A 20,328-nucleotide genomic window follows, 5' to 3' on the forward strand; every position below is an offset into this window, starting at 1 on the left:
TCTCATGGTCAGTAGTGTGAACTGTCACTACAATTCACTATAGGGCAGAGGTAGCTGCCTCTGGTACACAGCAGAAACAAAGCAAAACAAAAGACCACCCCCTAACAAACAAGCAAAAAACCATCAAAAGCCCCTAAACAATAAATTAGTATCTTATAAGTAGTTTCAGAGGGGTGAAGTCTAGCACATTCTGGCATGAACATGTGATCAAAATTATTAAGTTACTCTAACCTGATGCCTGTCACCTAGTTAGCTGTATGTGCATGGTTTCAACCCTTCACAGTCACTTCCAATGCATTTTAGTTTGCATTTAGGAAGCCTGCAAGCACAGACACTGATTTTGGCTGATGGTGCATTTCTGTACTACTGGAATTGAATCACCTCAAACTGCATGCTCACAACTGCTGATAAGTTAACAAAAAAAACCCATTTTTCTTTGTCTAATTTCCTCGGGAACAAGATTGATATTCTGAGGTAGGTATATAGGTGGCAACCTGTGAATCTAAGGTGACTTTCCTTAGTGTCTGGAATATAGTATGTTTATAAATCAAAGGACAGTGTTTCACTACAAAAGACAATGGCCATTTTGGCCAAAAGTTGTATCAGTTGCTCATTATTTGGTTTTGCAAATCAGTAAAGAGTGTAAGTTAAACTGAAAGGTTTTAGGCTGAGATCCCTTTACAGAGTAATCATGAATCCTGTGAAAACCTCCCAAATGCCTGTAAAGAATGTCAGTTCTCCTGTGGCAATTGGGAAGTTCTTTTACAAACTTTTACAAAATTTACAAAACCTGTCACCTCAACCACTTGAAAAGGTTAGCACCACAGGAACCATCTAGAAGTGGTCTTGGGATCTTCCTAGGCAGTTAAAAAATGTCTTACCGTATTCTCTCAGTAGTATTTTGTTTCAAATCTTTTTTATTTTCATCCAAACAAATTTATCAGAAAACCCTTGTGATCACTGTGAGCAAACATGAAAGAAAAAAATCACACAAGTTCAGACCACCTAACACCTCTCTATCTCTGCCACTGACAACTGAGGAGCTGTTTAGGCTTCCTGCCTTCCTTTCTCCCATCTACTTTAGCTTATTCCCTAAATAATCCCCTGCATTGACCATCACTATCTAAGGATACTAGAGTGTACTTCTGTCTATTCTTTTTAGCATCTGTGGGCCTACTGCCCATTAATTTGTTGATTTTCTGTTTCTCTGGGTTTTCTTCTTTAATAATGTTACATTATCTGCATTTACAAGCTCCTATAGTAAGGAAAAAAATTCTTTTAATCTGTTTTAAGCCTATCTCCTCCAAAGTTCAAATGCCATATAGCTCCAGTAATAGCCCCATGATGTTAAACTTCATTCATCTTTTCCCTGTGACTCTAAAGTCCTTAAAGACAGCTGCTTCCCCTTCATCAATTTAGTGGCCCCTCTGTTCCTCTATTACCCTTTCTGGGGTGCAAAACTAGCCTGCACAGAATTGCCAAGATTTGGGCACATAATGTTGTAGAGCATGGCAAAACGCAGAGCAGACACTCTCTGTCTTGTTCTCAACACGTTTGGTGATGATGCCAAACATTTTAACAACTTTTTTGACTGGTGCTGCTACAAAGCTGATGATATTAGGGAATTGTTGATGATGACTCCAGGACCTTTAAAAGTGCAGCTGTCAAAATCCTTGTAAAACTCTCCCAGGGTGACATGCATGAGATAGTTTGTGGTTGTAGTAGTCTGTAAGTGGAACTGTAGCCTGTGTTCTATTTGGGTCTGCTTTTCCTTACCAGACAAGCAAATTCAAATGAAAATGTGATTCTTGACACAGTGATGTTGTCAGGAGAGGTAGCTGCTGTGTCACCAGCCTTTGTACCCTGCCTAGATACACCATACAGGTGCAGAAAACTGAAATAAAGTACTTGAGGACTGGCAGCATCAGGCAGGAAGGTCCTGATGATGCAGGCATTGATGATTCAGGCTGAACAGTCTATGATAGACCTTTCATCAACTGTCATCAGCTTTCTTCATTTTCCTCTTTGAATTACTGAGCACAGCTCATATATTAATATATCACATAGTATTTATCATAATAGTTTTAAAATTACCATCTGTAGAGATTGAGGATATAATGGTATTTTCAAATTTCAATATTGTAAAATATTTTCAGTGTTTTATTTTGAATGTTAAATAAATAAAACTGAAGTTACATTTAAAAACTTCGGTCTTCTCACTGTCAGTCAGGTAGACTGAGTATTCATTTCAGATCACTCTGAAATGTCAACAGCATGGTATTCTCCCTCCTTAGTGTCATCTGCTTGCTTGCAGTTACTCCTTTTTATTCATTAGGAGCAGAATCCCAAGAAAATTAATTCCTTTACTAAACTGAAAAGAAAAATCCAATTTTTAACAGGTCACTGTATATAGTGTTATTATACCTTCTTACAATCCAATTTCTTAACAGGAAATTGAGCCGAATTTATTAAAAAAATCTGATTCAAGGTATTTATATAGTATGCATTAACAAAGCATCAAAAAAATTTAGCTTTTCCCAGAATGGCTGGACTCATAATAAAGCAAGTCAGATCATTATTACAATATCCAGAGGATCAGCTTATCCCCTACTGGATGCTCATCAAAAAGTACTATGAGGTTGGAAAAGCCATCCAACAGCTCAGCTGAATTAAGACTGAGTAAAAAAGTTGAGATGCATCAGCTACAGGCAGAAAGCTGACAACGAGGAGCAGAAGTGAATTGTAAGTCAAAGTGAGCAGAACAGAAACCTCTGGGTAGTACAGATGGGTCTTTAACAGGAGAAGCAAGGTTAGGAGAAAGTATTGACTGGTTTTTGCACAGCCATGTGAAAAAGCTGAAGCCCAGAGAAAGAGAGTCTGGGCATGGTGCCATGCCTTCCTGAGCTCAGAGGGCAGCCTGCCAGCCTATACTTCTGAGTCACTACAGATCTCTCTTGACAGCAGGTCTGTGAAAGAGGAGTATTATTAATTCTCTCATTTTAAGAAGCCACATTCTTACTCTCCTCAGGGTAAAAGGAAAGGCTGTAGGGAAATATGATTAGGATCTTATATTTTATTCAGTTCTGAATAAAATTTCCAATTTAAACTAGGTCTCCCAGGATCTAAGATCGAGGGGGGGGAATGTTCATGAGGAGCCTAGTTTTGGCAGAAGAAAGGGAAGATGGAGGAAGAAATCTCCTGAGTGTTTTTTCATTCAATCTTCTGAGAGAAAAATTGGCATCAATTTTGATTTGTCTCTTTGGGAAAAAAAAATTGTTATGTTCTACTACATTATTTCAGCTTCAAAACTAAAATGCCTACCTTCTACATCTACAAATACCTATCCTTTTTCTCAGTATCAACAGTTTGTGCAGAAAAAAATCAACTTAATGCCCTAAGAAAACAGAAAGAAGAGGGCGAATTAAAAATGCAAATATATAAAGAAAGTTTTAAAGAATAAAACAATGTTGTTCTTCACAATCAACAACAAAAAAAAGAGACTATCTTGAAAAGGAATTTTATCCTTCTCATACCTCCAGAGCAACACAAAGCACTGATAAATATCCTCAGTGGGTACTTGATCTCTGCAGCTGCCCTGTTGTGGTATTGCCACTTCCTTGGAGAAGCATTTCCTTCCAGATGCACTGAGCAACTTACATAGTGGCTGATTCAGCTGTCCCAGTTTCTGAACTGCACTCTGAGTATCTTTCACAATAGTTAGAAGTAACTTTTATGCCTTATCCATAGCTAAAATAATGAGGATCAGGGATCACAGAATCATGGAAAGGTTTAGGTTGGAAGGGAACTTTTGAGATCACCCAGCACCACCTCACTTCCATGGGCAGGGGTATTTTTAAGACTGCTCCAAGCACCATCCAAGCTGACTTCAAAGAGGTCCAGGGATGAGGCTTCTGCAACTTCTGTGAGCCATCCTCTTCCAATGCCCCACCGACTCCATTGTAAAGAGTGTCCTCTTTCTATCCATTCTAAAGCAACCCTCTTTCAGTGTAAAGCCATTCCCCCTTGTCCTCTCTCATATTCCAGACCCTGTTAGAAATTCTTCTTTTTTTTTGTAGGCCCCTCTAGGTCCTGGAAGGCTGCTAGAAGGTCTCCCTGGAGAGTTCTCTGAATAACTGAGTAGCTATTCTCACATAAGAGGTGTTCCATCTCTTTGATCATATCTGTAGCCTCCTTCCAGACCCATTCAAACTCATGTTTGTCTTTTACTGGGAACACCCAAACTGTATGCAGTACTCCAGGTGAAATCTCATGAGAGCTGAGCAGAGGGTGAGAATCACTTCCCTCAACCTGCTGCTCTTTTTATCCAGTCTAGGATACAACTGGTTTTCTGGCCTGCCAGCTCATTGTCTGTGAAGAGTGCATAGAATTTGGAAATGTTTGTGCCATTTGAAACAGTACTTTCCACAAATACTCTAATATGGAATTATTCTGGGTTTCCAAATCCTATTTAGGTGCACAAGGAAGGGACTAAAGCACCCAGCTGCAACTGAAAGAACTACCACATACTCAGAATGCTCAAAGCAACCATAACTTCTGTCCCAGCAGTCAAATGCGTATGTCAATGAACACTCGTGAACATGTCAGTTAGCCTAAGGTTTAACTGCAGTGCTAGGTACTACAGTGAAACAGTCAGCTGAATAAATTTACTGTAAAGTTTTATCTTCCAGAGATTTATAAACTTTATTTGGATAAGATCATGCTGAAGTTGTAAGTTCGGAAGTTTCTGTAGAGAGGAAACAGTCAGAAGTTTCTCTGTGAGAGGGAAATAACCCTATCAATTCTGCTAAATATTAAAAATAACACTACTTAATCCAAACGAAAATAAGTACCAACTTAGTTATTAGTACATGCTTCTAAGAAATAAATACATTTTTGTGGTGACAGTAACTTCTCACCAATAATCTACATTAAAAACAATGACCTATTGAATGTAATAAATTTTCACTGACACAGCTATGTTCACACACTGGAGCGTTAATATTTGTAAATGTTAGGGTCTACACATGACAACCTGAATCTCCTAGGAAAAACTTTATTCACATACAAACACCTAATTTACATGGAAATCTCCAAGTCCTATATGACTTTTACTAGAGAGAGCAAGAGAATCAGCCAAGCAATAACATGGAACATGACAGGGGTTTATGAGCAATGGTAGTAGCTCACAGTGCTTTAATAACCTTAAGTGTGCTATAGCCAATAGAAATAGTAAAGCAAAAATTTAATCAGAATGTAATTAAAGCAGTTGGAATTGATACAGCGTTACAGTCAAGAGTCCTGAGTTGGCAAAATCACATCCTGCAATTTTTTAGTGCCAAGTAATCCAGGTCACACCTGCCACACCACTGACTAATAACACAGAATACCCTAATGCTGACTTAAGAGAAGAGTCAAGAAAATTGGGAAACCAGGTCAAGTATTCACTTCTGCTCTGCTGAAGCCCTCTCTGGGACCTTTCCACCCAGACCTTATGCACTATTGGAAAAGGTAGTGTAGCATCTATTCTCACCAGCCCTGATAGAAAACTGACTTTCCCCCAGAAAACCAAGAACTAAATTTTTATGTAGAAGTGAAGAAAATTAAAACTTCAACTTCACTATAGCACAGTCTAGCACTAGGCATAGCAAAGGCATAAGAAGATACCCCAAAGGACACAAAATTTGATTGTAAAAAACCTCTTCTGTGTATTTTCCTAATACAAATCAACTCCTTTAAGTTTAAAACCATTTCCCCTTGTCCTAACAATGCGGGCCTTGCAAAAAAAAAAAGTCCCCATCTTTCTTATAAGCCCCCTTCAAGTGCTGGAAGGCTGCTATAAGGTCTTCCTGGAGTCTTGTCTTCATCAGGTTGAACAGCCCCGACTCTCTCAGCCTTTCCTCATAGGAGAGGTGTTCCAGCACGTTTGCAATACATGAAGTCCCTAACACAGGAATAAAAAAAAATAATCTGGTGCATTTATATTTAAGGATTAAATACCAAAAATACAGGTATTGAAAGGTCAGCAAACCAATTTCTCTTTAGGAACTTATGCACTAGAGCCATTATTGATGCAGCTCAATTCATAAAGTATCAGCAGGTGAGCTGATAGTCTTCATGCCATCCAGTTCTTCAAAGACAAAGGCAGAAAGTAGGAGAAAAAAACCTCTTGTGGATCCTTTTGTCTCAACAAGTAGAAAACCAGGACTGCAGGATTCACCATGATGTATCATGGACTGTAGGAAGAACCAAACGGTGTCACAATAGTGATTCAAGATCAATGATTCTGTGCTTTGATTCTCTTTCAACTGCCAGGGAAGGAGGCAAACTTGTTGCTGTTTCTGTGCTCCCATTTCCACTACCTAACCGATCACATGAGCCACTCTTCTGCTTTATTCATTCTACAGTAGTGCAGCACAAAAAGATAACTATTTAGCTGGAATATCCAACTAATAGATTTAAGTGGTGCATGTTGTCACAAAGGGTTTTAGAATAGAGTTATATCAATTAATTAAATCTACAGCTAATGTAATCCCTCAAGGAACAGACAGTAAAGCAAAGCAGATTGTCTGAGATCTTATGAAAATACAGCCTCTATTAAAGAGATGCATGGAAGAATAACAGAGGAAAACAGACAACTCACACACGACTGAAGGTAGACCATAGAAACCACTGGCAATGATGCACAAAAGAGTGGTGGATGGCACCTAGGGTTAAAATAAATGATTTACCAAACGAACACATTTCAGGAAAGCTTGAAACATACTGGGAAATTCCCAAGACAACTGTTATGCTCAAGGAGGAGCCGCATATTCCAAAACAGCCGGAAAGAGACTGTCACCAAATCCAAAGCAAGTACAAAGGGAATTAGTGACTAAGGATTCTCCCAGAATTGCTCAGTCAAAAACATATTCCCCAGTGAAGAAAAAATAAAAGCTTCTCAGCCTTCCTCAGAAGCCTTCCAACTTCTGCCCTGTGCCCTCTGCCCACATCAGACAGCTCTGACCAGATGACAAGTGACTAAATGGCTCCAAGAAAAACAGTGGCAGAGATTGAGTCACAGGTACAGTTCTTATTCATGGTCACAGCTCAGTGCCTCATCCTGCACTGAAGTGAACTGAAAATTGCATTCACCTGAGCATCTTCTTTAATCCTAAGAAACTCCTCTTGAAACTTTCTAACACCAAAAAGTTAGCTGCAGTGCTCAAATAAGATAATTTGTAATAAGATATTCCTAATATGTTAATATTTAATATATTCAAATATATTAAAAATATATTAACCCCCATTTTTTAAAAAAGAAAAGTTAAACAAAAGAACAAGGAAAATTTACCTCAGTAACTTATGAAGCAGCAAGTTGATGCCACAGTATAAACTAATCCAAAGGACACCCTCCATAAAAAAAAAAAAAAAATCTCCTAGTCAGACTCTGGTTTTTCCTCCCCTCTCTGTATACCAAAAAATAAAACCCACTGAAAATACATAGACTAACTATATAAGAAACAATGACTTGTACGTAAGTAAGGGGTTTTAGCAGGTGTGATGTTGAATTATGATACAGAATAAAGTGGTTTTGCTATTACACAAAGCTACATATCAAGTGAGGTTATAATCCTATGAAAGAATTTGACTTTATAGTGCCTGGTAACATTCTGCTTGTACTGAACATGCCTCCTTCCTTCTCACCCCTGGGCTGAGGGAAACTGTGGGTGCTGTGGAGGCAGATAGGCTCTTCCTGCTGCTGCTCCCAGTGCCCCACTGCTGGCACACTGGATTATGAGAAGAAACCTGAAACCAACCCCAAACACAGAATGCATAAGAAAAGAAATTTACTCAAAATGCCACTTCCATCCTATTGAGTCTTGCAAAGTATACAGATCAGGATTTTTTGAACTGTGTACGTAGTTAGTTGCTGGGGTAAAGACAGAACTTTTTTCCATGCATTCATTATTCTCATCTCTGTGACTTTAATTAGATGGACTTACACAAAGTAATTGACAGTACAGAGTATCACACACCCAAAAACAGTTCCGAGAGGAGAACATTTCCAGGGCCATATGGTATTCAGCTCTCCTGCTTACCTGAAGTGGATGCCTGGATGCATTTCTCCTAACATGCATTCTTTCATTTTTGCTTCTGCTGTTACAGGTGTGTCTCTCTGAGCATCACACAGCAGCTATGAGAGCTGCCAGCAAGGGCACACTGATGCTGCTGAGGGACCATATGGCACTCACCACTTCAGGCAGCACCTGAGATGCTACAAGACTGGACACAGGCTTCTGTTAAAATGAACCCTTGTCATCATCAGAGGGCAGGAAGAGGAGGCACCAGTAGTTTGGCAGAGATTCTTCTACTCACAGAGGGGTAGAGAAAGCTATTTTGGCTTGCCTACTCAGGGCAGCTAACCTAAGTAATTTCATTGTATAGGAGATAAAAAAGCTGAAGGTGTAGCAATATGAGAAAAGGAGCCTTTGATCTGGAGGGTTCCTCTGGGCTGCTGAAGAGACACTTCTTCCTTCCCTACCCCAAAGACTTGCTTCTTAGCCATATATGTCTCACAAAGATTTTGGGCTTTAAAAAAAGCTTTCAAAGATTCTGAAAGCAATGGTTCAGGGGTTATACACACACTGGGCTCCTTACCAAGCTCTGCTGATAAGGAGACTTTCAGATACCTCTTGAAAGAGATCTTCCTGTGCTTTCAAAGTAGCAACAAGTCTCTGCAATTTTGGCACCATATGCACCAAAAGTGAGGAAGTCAAAGCAGTAGGTGGAAAACTGAACCTCTTTTGAAAGCACCTTTCCTCAAAGAGAACATCCTCTATTTCAGTTGTGTGCTTGTCTTCATCCAGGCCAACCCAATAATCATCACAGCTCAAGGAGAGCTCACCAGTGGGCTGGGGCAGAAGCTTCAGCAGTGGTAACTCTGCCTTTGCCACGTCCCTGCTGGATATCACCAGGCTGGACCTGTCTCATATAGGTGCACAGCCCAAATGGTCAGTGACAAATGAAGAAAGACACTTCATATGCAAGCAGTGTACAAAAAAAACTAGATCCGGGTCTATATTATTTCCTTTTACATCTGTTTAACCTTGATCTATCTAGGTTTGATCAACTAATTTAGGGATTTTATTCACATATGAAAACAACACAACTGAACATTCTTGAGATCCAGCTGCTTATCAGCATGTGAGCTGAATTTAGGAATATTATTTAGTCTTAACATTACATAATAGGAATATTATTTAGTCTTATTTAGAACTTAATGCTTGCAGGGAAATGCAGGAAAATGTAACTGAAGGGCTTTTTCAAGATGTTGTATCACAAAAGAGTTTTGTTCCTATCTTCAAAACTCCAAATCACAAAAGCTTCAGTGTTCAGCCAACATCCACTCTGTGTTTTTGTCTTATTGTTCCATCCCGATGTAAAAAGCATCAGTCAGCAACTTCTTTATTAATAATTTGACAAATGCTGTTCTCTAAAAACTAAGTTAAATGGTTAGATGTAAATAAATACTGGTTTCTATTCTGTAAATAAACTAAAGTTCTACTTTGAACTAAAGAAACCAAAGCAGGACCACAGTGGCTTTTATGTGACAGAGTAGGACTTCAGACAAACTACAGGCTTCATTTTATTGACTGATAAGACCATTTTGGCCTTTTATAAAATTAAATAAAATCTAATTTAATGCTGTTTAACTTAGTATTGTTATCATACATAGTTTTCTTCAGGGACAAATAAAATAAAGAGGGCTTCAACACAGAGATACACTCACAGGGGGAGATAGAATGAAACAAAAGCACATGAAAGACATCAAGATTTTTTCTTAAGCTATAAATAAGCAGCAAGTTTAGATCAAATAAATAGTGTACGAACTACAAGCACTGAAACTCATGGATGTATGCCTCCTGCCAGAAAGCCTAAAAAATGTTCTAAAAATAGATTTATGTCTTAGACAATATCAATTTCTAACACTAATAACACACAAACAGAAAATAACCTTCTATTCCTCTATAGCAGGATCTTTTCCAGGAATAAAACCTTTATCATTATTTGATCATCCAACTGAACTGAGACAAATTAGCAAAACTGAAATTCTAATTAAAAACATGCCTGATAGGTATTTTATTTTCCATAGATAACAAAAATATACTGCTGATAGCACATTTTAGTATAATTGTTTTTTCACAGAATGTTTTAAAATAAATGGGAAAAAAATCCAAAATATTTTCTTCCTAAGACATTCCAAACATTGGTCACATAAATCACAAAATGGGGCAATGAAGCATGATCAATATTTGTGCAATCCATTTATAAGCACAGATATCTTTTATTATATCAATGTGCTATCCAAAAAGTGGTGTCTCTAGGGCATTTCTGTGGATTCTATCACTATAAGGCACACTGAGAAATAAAGAACAAGTTAAAGCCTGGTGTATGTAAAAGCATGTTTTCAAATGCAACTACTACAATATTAGCTTACAGCTAGTAATGAAACTTGTAGTCAACTTATTTTTTCTTACCAAGACTTCATACAACTATCAACTAAATTAATTTATAGGAAAGATCACATACATTTTATATTTAGCTATATTCATTATTAATGGATTAAATACCTTATATATTTTGAAACACACACATAGCATCAGATAAAAAACATATAAGAGATTATGGTGGAAAAAATACCTACAAGATTTCAATGCTTTAAAAAGCAATCATAATACATTATTGAAAATGTGAAAAGAAATAGATATTCCTACCAGAAATTCTATCTTGACCAATTTTGCTCCCACATATTCCTGTGTTCCACTGAATCAATTTCACACTTACTCACCTCCCTGTCTCTGTGATGTGGTTTATTCATTGGTTTGATATTGCCATAGCAACTCAGCAACATGGAAACATGTTAGCCAAGCAATGCTGCTCACCTCACACTATATGGTGAATTGCTGCCTGGTACATACAGCGTATTTTAGTGTATATTGATCTCTGCTTTTTACTATTAGGCTACTGGTTTAACATAACCATTTTAACTCTGCATTTAGCAATCTTTGGTCATCACCTGCACAGTATTTAACTTGTAGTGATTTTAATTACAAAAATTAGCTACTTCCTCAAATTTAAAACCAGGACATATTTTGACTACAAGTCGAACTATTGCACTGGGACACACTTGAGCAACCAGAAAAATAAACAGCACTGTTGCCAACCTCAAAATTCAAGGCTTCCCCAGCATTCTTGACCCAAGCATATGCAAATTACAGATAAGACTGTGCTAGCATGGCTGTGCACATATGCTCCATATAAGCTTTCCCTTCGGTGCATGTGGCCTGGAGGGAGTGGGGACCCTCTCACCCCTGCCATGCCTCACTAACAAACTGGATGGTGGCTAGTGAGATGGAGGGTGCTTTGTCTTTAGAAGAGATGCAGTGCTAGGTGAGCCTGTCAGAAGACAGGCAGGGATGCTCCAGCAAATCCTGCTTTGACAACTTCCCCACAATCAGTGGGGGCTTGCAGCATGCTCTGAATCACTAAATGGAGGCAGTGTGTCTTCTACATTTATATGAAATGAAACTCCAAACAAAACAACCCGTGAGAACAAAAGCAGGATCTCTGGTGCAGCAAGCAACAGTTTTTAAAGCTCCAAAGTCTAACACATCAATACTATGTAAATAAGGGCATCCTCAAACGCAGATTTGGATCCTAGTGAGGAGACTAGGCAATCATCCAGGGCAATAGTATGAGTGGGAGCTGAAACTGTCTCATTGACTGAGTCTTTATCTTCACAAGCTGGCAACTGCTTCACAACTAAGTTTACTCACAGAGGAAATGTACTTCTGTTTGAACTAGGCTGCACCACAGCTTGACCCAAATGGTTTTCAAGAAAAGTGATGAATCTGCCTTCAGACACTCTTGATAATATGCATAAAACACTGAGATTCTGACCACTCTTAACACAGAAAAGCTGCATGGAGACCAGCAATACCTCAGGACTCAACACATCTCTGAACATGGTAATGTACCAGCACACTTCTTTCTGCCTACTTAATAACATCATCACTGTTTCAGATCTCACTGTGCTCAAGCTCAAAAGTCAAACTGATTGGGAGGCCTAGGCCTCAGACTGAGTGTAAAACACATCTGTAAGACAGTATGGGGTTCACAGTTGAAATTCCAGTTACTGCCACATTGGTGTAACACACTATATTTTGTGATCTGAGACATAAAACACATCTGTATGGACTAGCAACCAAGGACTTTAATTTCTTCCCCCAGCAGAACTGAAACCTGAAACAGCATTTTGGTCAGGGATTTAGGCGGGCTTGTTCAAGAAAAAGGTGTGGAACAAAGGGAAGATGAAGAAAGGTATTTTTAAGTAAAAGTTGTTTCAGTTCCTGACTATGCTCTCCAACAAGCAAGAGTTAGGAAAGTGCTGTAAGATAAATTCCATTGTGTCTCAGCATAGCAAACGAATTACTTGTTCAGAATCGGAAAATGGGTTTCTATTACTATTTTCTATTACTTGGCTTTGATTTTTTTCTCAACCAAAAAAGTGATTGCAAATTCTGGGAGAGGTAAGTTCTATGCACTCAGTAATGATCCTATAATTGGTGTTTCCACTGAGGCACTAGGAGGTCAGCTTGGGAAGAAGGGAATGTGGGATGGGGAGGGAAACAGGCTAAAAAGGGAGATGGGAGGAATTGGAGGTACTAAGCAGGAAAACAATTAATTCATATCAATACAGTACTAGGAAATAACACCTTTCACCTTATGGACTTCTCTTACACTAGTGTAAAAAGCTAGGTGATTGCTCTGCTCTCCTAACAAAATTTATGATGCTCTACACTTCTAGGCAACTTGCAATATTAATTCTCTTAATATATTTTGTTTTCTCTTTGACAAATAAGGAGCTCTGAAAAGGTGTTTCAAGAAATATTACACTCTGCTTAATGTGAGAGGTTATTTCATCTAAGCATGCATTCAATTTATAATTACCTTTGCTGGAACTCTTACAGGTATTGCACTATAAAGGCATCTAAGTAAAATAAAACATTAGCAATTGGTCTGGTGTCTACTGTCCCCCTCATCCTTTCATTAAAGTATTTGAATCTTTGACCCCAGAGCTGTTACCTACATCTGAAGGACTTCAAGCAGAGGACAGATGGCAGCTATCTTTGCATACACAGACTACAAACTCATGGCCAAAACCAGGGCATGAATATGTGCAGATACTCAGCATCATTCCCACAGGCATGTGTTCCATGGACTCATTTTTGAAAACAAGGAATAGTACAGTAGCAGTAGTACAGCTTCCATATGAATACCTAGCCTTTACATAATCCCAAAATTAGGAATCTACAAACAAGACCAAGTCTAGACGTCACTAGCAGCTACTCTAAATCTATATGAAGGTGTTGCAGTTATTATGTCGAGGTGGACACAGCTGGTATCACCACCAATCCTTTAGTAGCAAACTCCGCATACATTCTTCTCTTAATGAGCTTCTTTCCTCCTTTCATAGACCTTTCTCAGGTAACTGACTCCTTTCCTTATAGGCAGCTTCACACAGTACTGATTCCTTCTCTTACAGGCAGTTCCACATAGTTCTGACTCTTTCTTTCCTTCTGCATGACTGGCTAAGCCCCAGCCTGTCGCTTTCCCAGCCACCTAGCCCCGTCTTTCCCTTACATAACATCTTCTCACCATATCTGTCCCTTGGACAACTGCATGTCCCTCACCTCCTCACAGCACAGCCAGCAGCCTCCTGATCTTATTCTGGCAGACTCTGGGTCTCAAGTGTTTTAACTGCAAATGCCTGTAACTGTGGCCAGCTAACCCACTCCTTTATATCCCCCAAACTCATTGGCCAGACACAGATGTTTCCACTTCTCAGCAATCAGTACAGCTGCAAGTCATTGGGAAAGATTCCCTCCTGCCCTATCCTTTCAACCTAGCTCTCCACATGAAGGTACAGAAAACAATACTTATAAACACCACCCTCACTTCCCTTTCACTTCCTAGGTCCCAAGAACAGCAGAATCATCTTCAAAATGAGTCCTTCCCACAGACTGCAGCTATTCATGAACTGCTCCAGCACGGATCCCTTCCACAGTCCTTCAGGATGACGGCTCCAGCAGGGGTCTCCCACGAGGTCACAGGTCCTGCCAGCAAACCTGCTCCAGTGTAGACTCCTCTCTTTATGGGGCCACAGGTCTCACCAGGAGCCTGCTCCACCCCAAGCTTCATATGGCGTCTCAGCCTCCTTTGGGAATGCACCTGCTCCAGCATGGGGTCCTCCATAGTCTACAGGTGGATATTTGTTCCAGCATGAACCCCCATGTGCTGCAGGGGCACAGCTGCCTCACCATGATCTGTCTGCACCACGGGCTGCAGGGGAATCTCTGCTCAGCAGCTCCAGCACCTCCTGCTCTTCCTTGTACACTGACCTTGGTGTCTGAAGGGCTGTGCATTCTCACTCTTTTGGTTGTTGTTCCACAGCAACTTTTTTTTCTTTCCTCTTCTTAACTAAGTTATTCCAGATGTGCTACCACCATCACTGATGGGCTCAGCCTGGGCCACAGCAGGTCCAGGAGCCAGGTGGAATTAGCTCTGTTGGACAAGGGGGAGCCTTCTGGAGAAGGCTCTCACAGAAACTGCCTCTGTAGTCTCCCTGCTATTGAAACCTGGCTATGCAAACCGAATGCAACTCCTAGAATAAAAGCAACATTTTACTTGCCAGACTGTAACACTTATTTCAAGTCACAGAACCATCACGCACAGCCACTAAATTACAAGAACATTGTCCTGCTTTTGCTAAGGGCAGATGTCACCTTGGGGGAACTATCATGGGCTCCTCTCCAGGCTTGGCATTTCCCAGGGCCACAAACTCACAGACATTGTGGGTGCTTCACAGACCTTAGTGTCAAGGGCTACACGGTCACACTAGAATGGTTTGACAGCTTTGGGCTTCATAAAATGCCAGGAATCTATTTTTTTTCTCCATCCTCTGAGCAAGGCCGCATCTCAAAACCCATTTTATTTTTTCCAGTCATATCTGGCCCATGGGCTGCCAATCAGACTATTCTGAAGTAGAACAAAAGGTCATACAACATGATTTTTGGCTTCAATTTCAGTTATTTATTGATTTAGATCCAAATAAAGGAATGAAAACTCTGATTTTACATAACGTTTCCAATCCCCATATATATTTTTTTTAAATGCACCCATGGGTACCTCTATATTCTTCTAGTAGAGATCCAGCTCTATACAAGTGGAATTTTAACTTGCTAAGACTCTCAGGAATTTAGTCTGTAAAAACCAGCAAATATACCCTTCACACTTGTAAAACACCCTAGATGAAAAGCATTCACAAACTGAGCAGCTTTTTCTTCTGATTTTTTTTTAATTAAATCATTGGACAGTATCACAACAAAAAATCATCTTGATAAAATGGGTGAATCAAACAGACAAAAGGGGTAGTCAGCAAATCAACTGATTCCAACATAAGCAATCATCAGGTCACATAAGTTGATGCAAGCAGAAAACAAAGAGACTGCAAGTTAGTCCCCACACAGTAAAAAACTGGTGATATCTTTATTTGTATTTAGGCATTTTTATTACAGTTGCTATTTTAGGCTTGACATATATTATTATGACATATTGGTTTTGACTGATTGCACCCTTCTCTTTTCATTAAGATGAACCAACACTGACATGCAATGAACGGTCTTTAATGGCAAACAGGTATTTGTTCAAAAATCAAAAATTACCATCACTGCATAATGTAGTTTTTTTAATATCTTATAGTTTGGGGTTTTTTAAATACAGTCTTAGGGCAAACTGATTTCAGAGGGAAGAAATAAATAAAAATGCATCTTCTATAACAAAGTTTGTTGCATCACAAGGATTAGGTAAAGCCTTACAGAGACTTTTAATGAGAACTTTTTAAAAGGCTCAATTGAGACAAATGCTATCTACTCTTGCAAGGGTTTCAGCACCTTCATTTTCTTCAGATAAGGAAGGCCCTACACCCATCGTATTGTTAGTTTTAATGATTACATTAACATATTTAGGTGGTCTACTAGTACTACTACTAACAGTAACTATAAAATAATAATTGCCAGTGTGAGACAGTAAAAATACATAAGTATCTGTAAAACTTCATTTGTATCAGCAAGTTAACAAGTCAGAATTAGAGTGAACACTGCTTACTTTCATATTTCAAATTGCAATCATATTAATTTTAGTTATTATCATCTAAAATCATGCTTATCCTTCCTTGCCACATCAGGTCTTTCAAAATTTTTACTTTCGTATCTTTATTCTCTTACCTATGTATGCTGACAGTAGAACAGTGTTGTTAACAAAACAAATGAAGAGGAGACTGCACTGTTTCCTATTTATGTTTGTCAATTCACAACATCACACGACCTTTAAAATAAGAGTACTTTTCCCCAAAAATCAATTAGTACTGTAAAATTTTTTAATATGTTAAACTAAAGCAAAATTAGTCTGAAAAAATATACCTTCTCATACAGTCAAACTTAATAGGAATAATTAGACTATTATGTTTAACACCTAGTGCTAACTAAACATTAGAAGAGTTACTAGTTGCTGTTACAATTATGAAAACATCTATGAAAAGCAAGAGTCATTAAAACTAAGTCAAATTTTATTCAGGCACTCAACAAGATAATGAAACACATAATGTAACAGGATCCATGGTTTGTATTGTTACTGGGTCTTCAACAGCTTTACTCCTTGTGTTTCTGTCAGTGGCTCTATGTACTAGTGTTGTTTATCAAATATATATTTTTATTTGTACTTTGCTGTAGCAAAGTCACTACCTTGATTCCAATAAATTGATATGGACTTATCCAGTTTTGCTATGGCACAATTAATATGATTTGATTCACCATGCTAAAGCTGCAGGATTTTGACTGCCCCTCATAACATACTGAGTATGCCCAGCATCTGTTAAACCCACTAAGGACTTAATTTACAGATGAAATATGCTGATATCAATTTGCAAAAATTGCCACACCTCATATGCTATCAGATTTCGAGTAATGAATCTGCTCTGACTTACAGAAACAAGGCCTTTACTTGTGGAGTACCTACCCAATATGGGCAAGACTAGAATTTAACTTTATTCAACAAACAAATTTAGCCCAAAAAGAAGATTCTAGTAATACATACTCATTGTTTGAAATAGCTATACCAGCACTGAAAGTAGATATTCTCTGAAGTTGCTTTGAGAAAATGAGTATATCATCATTTGCATATCCAAATAGACACATTATGCCCTTGTAGTGGCAGACAGGGCAACCAAAGCTGGGCAGAAAATACACAAGGTGAAAATAGGCAAGGAGGAAATTGTTAAATACCCACTAGCAACTTAGCAATTGGAGGAACTGATAAGAGTAATGATACCAGATAAATTCCTGACTCAAAAGTTATTATACTCTCTGCAGAAATGAACCTACAGCTCTGCTAATAAGAGAGGCATTGTGAAATATGAAGTTATACCAATTCTGTTTTACTAGCTGTTTGAGTAAGATGTCAATAAAGACAATACCATTATAATTAGCTTCTTATTGCACTGTATTAATTATATTCTAACAGAGAAAAAAGAACAAAAGCAATAGGACATATTTTCACATGCACTGTTTTCGTCAGTTTGATTTTGAATGATAACTTTGTGACTCCTTTACCACACACAGAAGTAATTTAAATCTTATATCATTCTTTACCTAACGTATGAAGGGTTTTGCATTTGTTTGGTGTCTACACAGAATCAGAAAGACTTACCAGGCCTGATTGCTTGCATTAATGCAGCTTTTGTCATGTCACTGATTTCAGCCTTCCTTAACTGATATCTATAATACAAATATTATATATAAACATATAAATACCTAAAATTCATTAGGTAGATTGATTCATATTCTTCCTGAAGAGCAGCAAAAAAAAAAAAAAAAAAAAAAATCAGAGTACTTTGACTGAAATGTCAGACATTGAATAAAAACATTAAACTGTATCAAATTCACAACACAGGGACCTGAGTGTGACTTATGCAGTCGCTGAGATTGGTTGTCAACTGGTGTATCTTTTTTCCATTACATTAATTAAGGAAGATGTTTTCCTCCATTGTCTCATCTCTATTTTCCATTTAAGTGAAGAGTTTTATTTTTTCCTTCTAAACTTGAGAAGGGAATGCTGAGAAAAGAAACAGAACTCATATTGCCATAACTGCTCAAGTCTCATTTAAAGCGCAACCTGGATTTATTTACCTTCTTTCGTTCTTATGTATAGTTTCATTTATTCAGAAACTCTACCCTCTCTGTTAGCTCCAGCCAACTCCTTATATTGTAATCTTATGACAAGTGTAAATCTTTAAAAAAGCTTCAAAGGCTACAAGACACAAAACCAGATGCTTAATACATCATTATTTACAGGAAAGGTAGTGGAGAAATATCTTTTTTGGAGTCAGTCTCTTTAATTTATGAACTGCTGAGTTTCTTTAGGAGACAGAGAAAACTTTACAAAAGTCTTGTATTTCTATCTCTCTTCCAAAAAACTCATCACCAATAAAAGAAAAAAGCTTTTTGGGAAACCATGCACACAAGGTCTTTCAGGCAAAGTGTCCGTAAAGTGCTAAAGCCCCTGAAATGCTGCTAAATCAGAGCACACTGCTGGTCATCACAAACTAAGTGATTTAACTGTCCAAATAATTAGCATTTTTTTGCTACTGATAAAACCATTTGTTCTTACGTTTTAAAGACATAGTGCTCCTCTTCACAAAATACAGTAGAGTTAATGATTTTTCCCTTCTTTGCCTCACACAAAAGATAGACTAGATCTTGACTCTAGATCTGGCCTTTATATGGTAACCAAAAGAGATCACACTTGTGCTGATTTTTGTTTTAATTAGGGACAGATTGTGAGTTTGTCTAAAAAAAAAAAATCTAATTTCACATGAGCTGGATCAGCATCACCATAGTTGATACAATGCACTTTAATGAAAAAAATTCTCCTGGAATTTGATGAGACAGAAAAGTTCTCTGCAAGATCTGTCCCTTGGACAAAACTAGTCATTTCTCTGCATACTGATTTTTTTTTTCCATTCCAAACCCCCCACCCCTGCAAGTCCTAAAGCTATACATAAGACTTTTGAGGCAGTAGGTTACCAAGGCAACTCATGCAGCTTATCATTATCTAGATCTCATTACTAAAAGATTGATTTTGGACGAATAGTAATCTTGTAACAGGGTGTGCTGATGGATCACTTCCTTTTAAGTTGCTAGAAAATAGGGAAGCCTAAGCATATGACTCTATTTTGGGTGTAATAAGCTGAGGAAATGGCTCCATAAATGTCTTTTCAGTTTCCCTTGCCCACATTGTACCTCTATGTGGGTTTCTGTTACCTGGATCCCACCTCCCTCAAGATAGCAACTTGACTGATTCAAAAAGGAAATGGAAAGATGAACTTACAGACAGTGGCAAGAAACCCCTGGGGTACAGCCACAGTTAAACTCAGATCTCTGGAGACCACAACAAGGCACTTCCTGGTTTTGCATTAAACACTGAATGAACAGCAAAATGCCTATATAGCACAAATCACTAGGATCACATAACCTTATCCTGACAGATCAAATTTCATTTAGTTATCCAACATATAAATTCATGCTAACTCAAGAGAGACTTATCCATATTAGACAGTTAGTGAACATACTGCTGTGGTTCCAGGCTTTGCTTTCAGTTGCTTCATACATTGTTAGTACCACTTATCTTCCTGATTTTCATTGACTTAGCTGAAGCAGAGTCTTTCATTCTAATTTTTGCACTTTTTTTATGCATTACATATCTGAACCTTTCTCTTGCCAGAGCATCCAGTACGCAGAAAGCTAGCCTGGCCAGGCAAGAGCCTGAATATCCTCAGGTCACTCAAAACTGAAGTTTGCTCGGTCTAGCCCTAAATATTATAGCACAAAGCTTAGGCAGAAATCCTATGGGCACGCACTGCACAGCAGACTCCGATTAGCAATATGTATAATGTCGTAGTGTACTATTGCCACATGTTAATGCTTCATCCTAAGGGGCCTGAAGCAGCTGTTCAAGAATACTAAAAAGGCTGGAAATAGAAGAATACAAATTACATGTTTACTTGAAGCAGGATAAGAAAAATCCTCTGCTATGTGCTTGACTGCAAGGTACAGTGCATGGAAGAGCTGCACACACACATAAGTAGCAAGGACTGCCTTTGAAGAAAGGAATATTGCAGAAGAAATCCAGACCATCAAAGGGACCTCAAGAAAGGAGTAACACTGCTTCTTG

General features: G+C 38.4%; 1 protein-coding gene across 2 annotated transcripts in view; it reads right to left on the reverse strand.

The window, feature by feature from the left end:
* MYO16 (myosin XVI) overlaps nt 1-20,328 on the reverse strand; it is a 368,415-nt gene that overhangs the window by 324,826 nt on the left and 23,261 nt on the right. The window contains exon 1 of one of the 2 annotated variants that reach the window (XM_014883245.2): nt 10,755-10,818. The exons of the other annotated variant lie outside the window; for it this stretch is intronic. The gene's annotated coding sequence lies outside the window, so the exon portion shown is untranslated. Of the gene's footprint in view, nt 1-10,754; nt 10,819-20,328 lie in introns of those variants that run through there. 2 annotated transcript variants of the gene reach the window in all.

This window comes from Sturnus vulgaris, chromosome 2, assembly GCF_052056855.1.
Source record: "Sturnus vulgaris isolate bStuVul1 chromosome 2, bStuVul1.hap1, whole genome shotgun sequence".
Taxonomy (NCBI): domain Eukaryota; kingdom Metazoa; phylum Chordata; class Aves; order Passeriformes; family Sturnidae; genus Sturnus; species Sturnus vulgaris.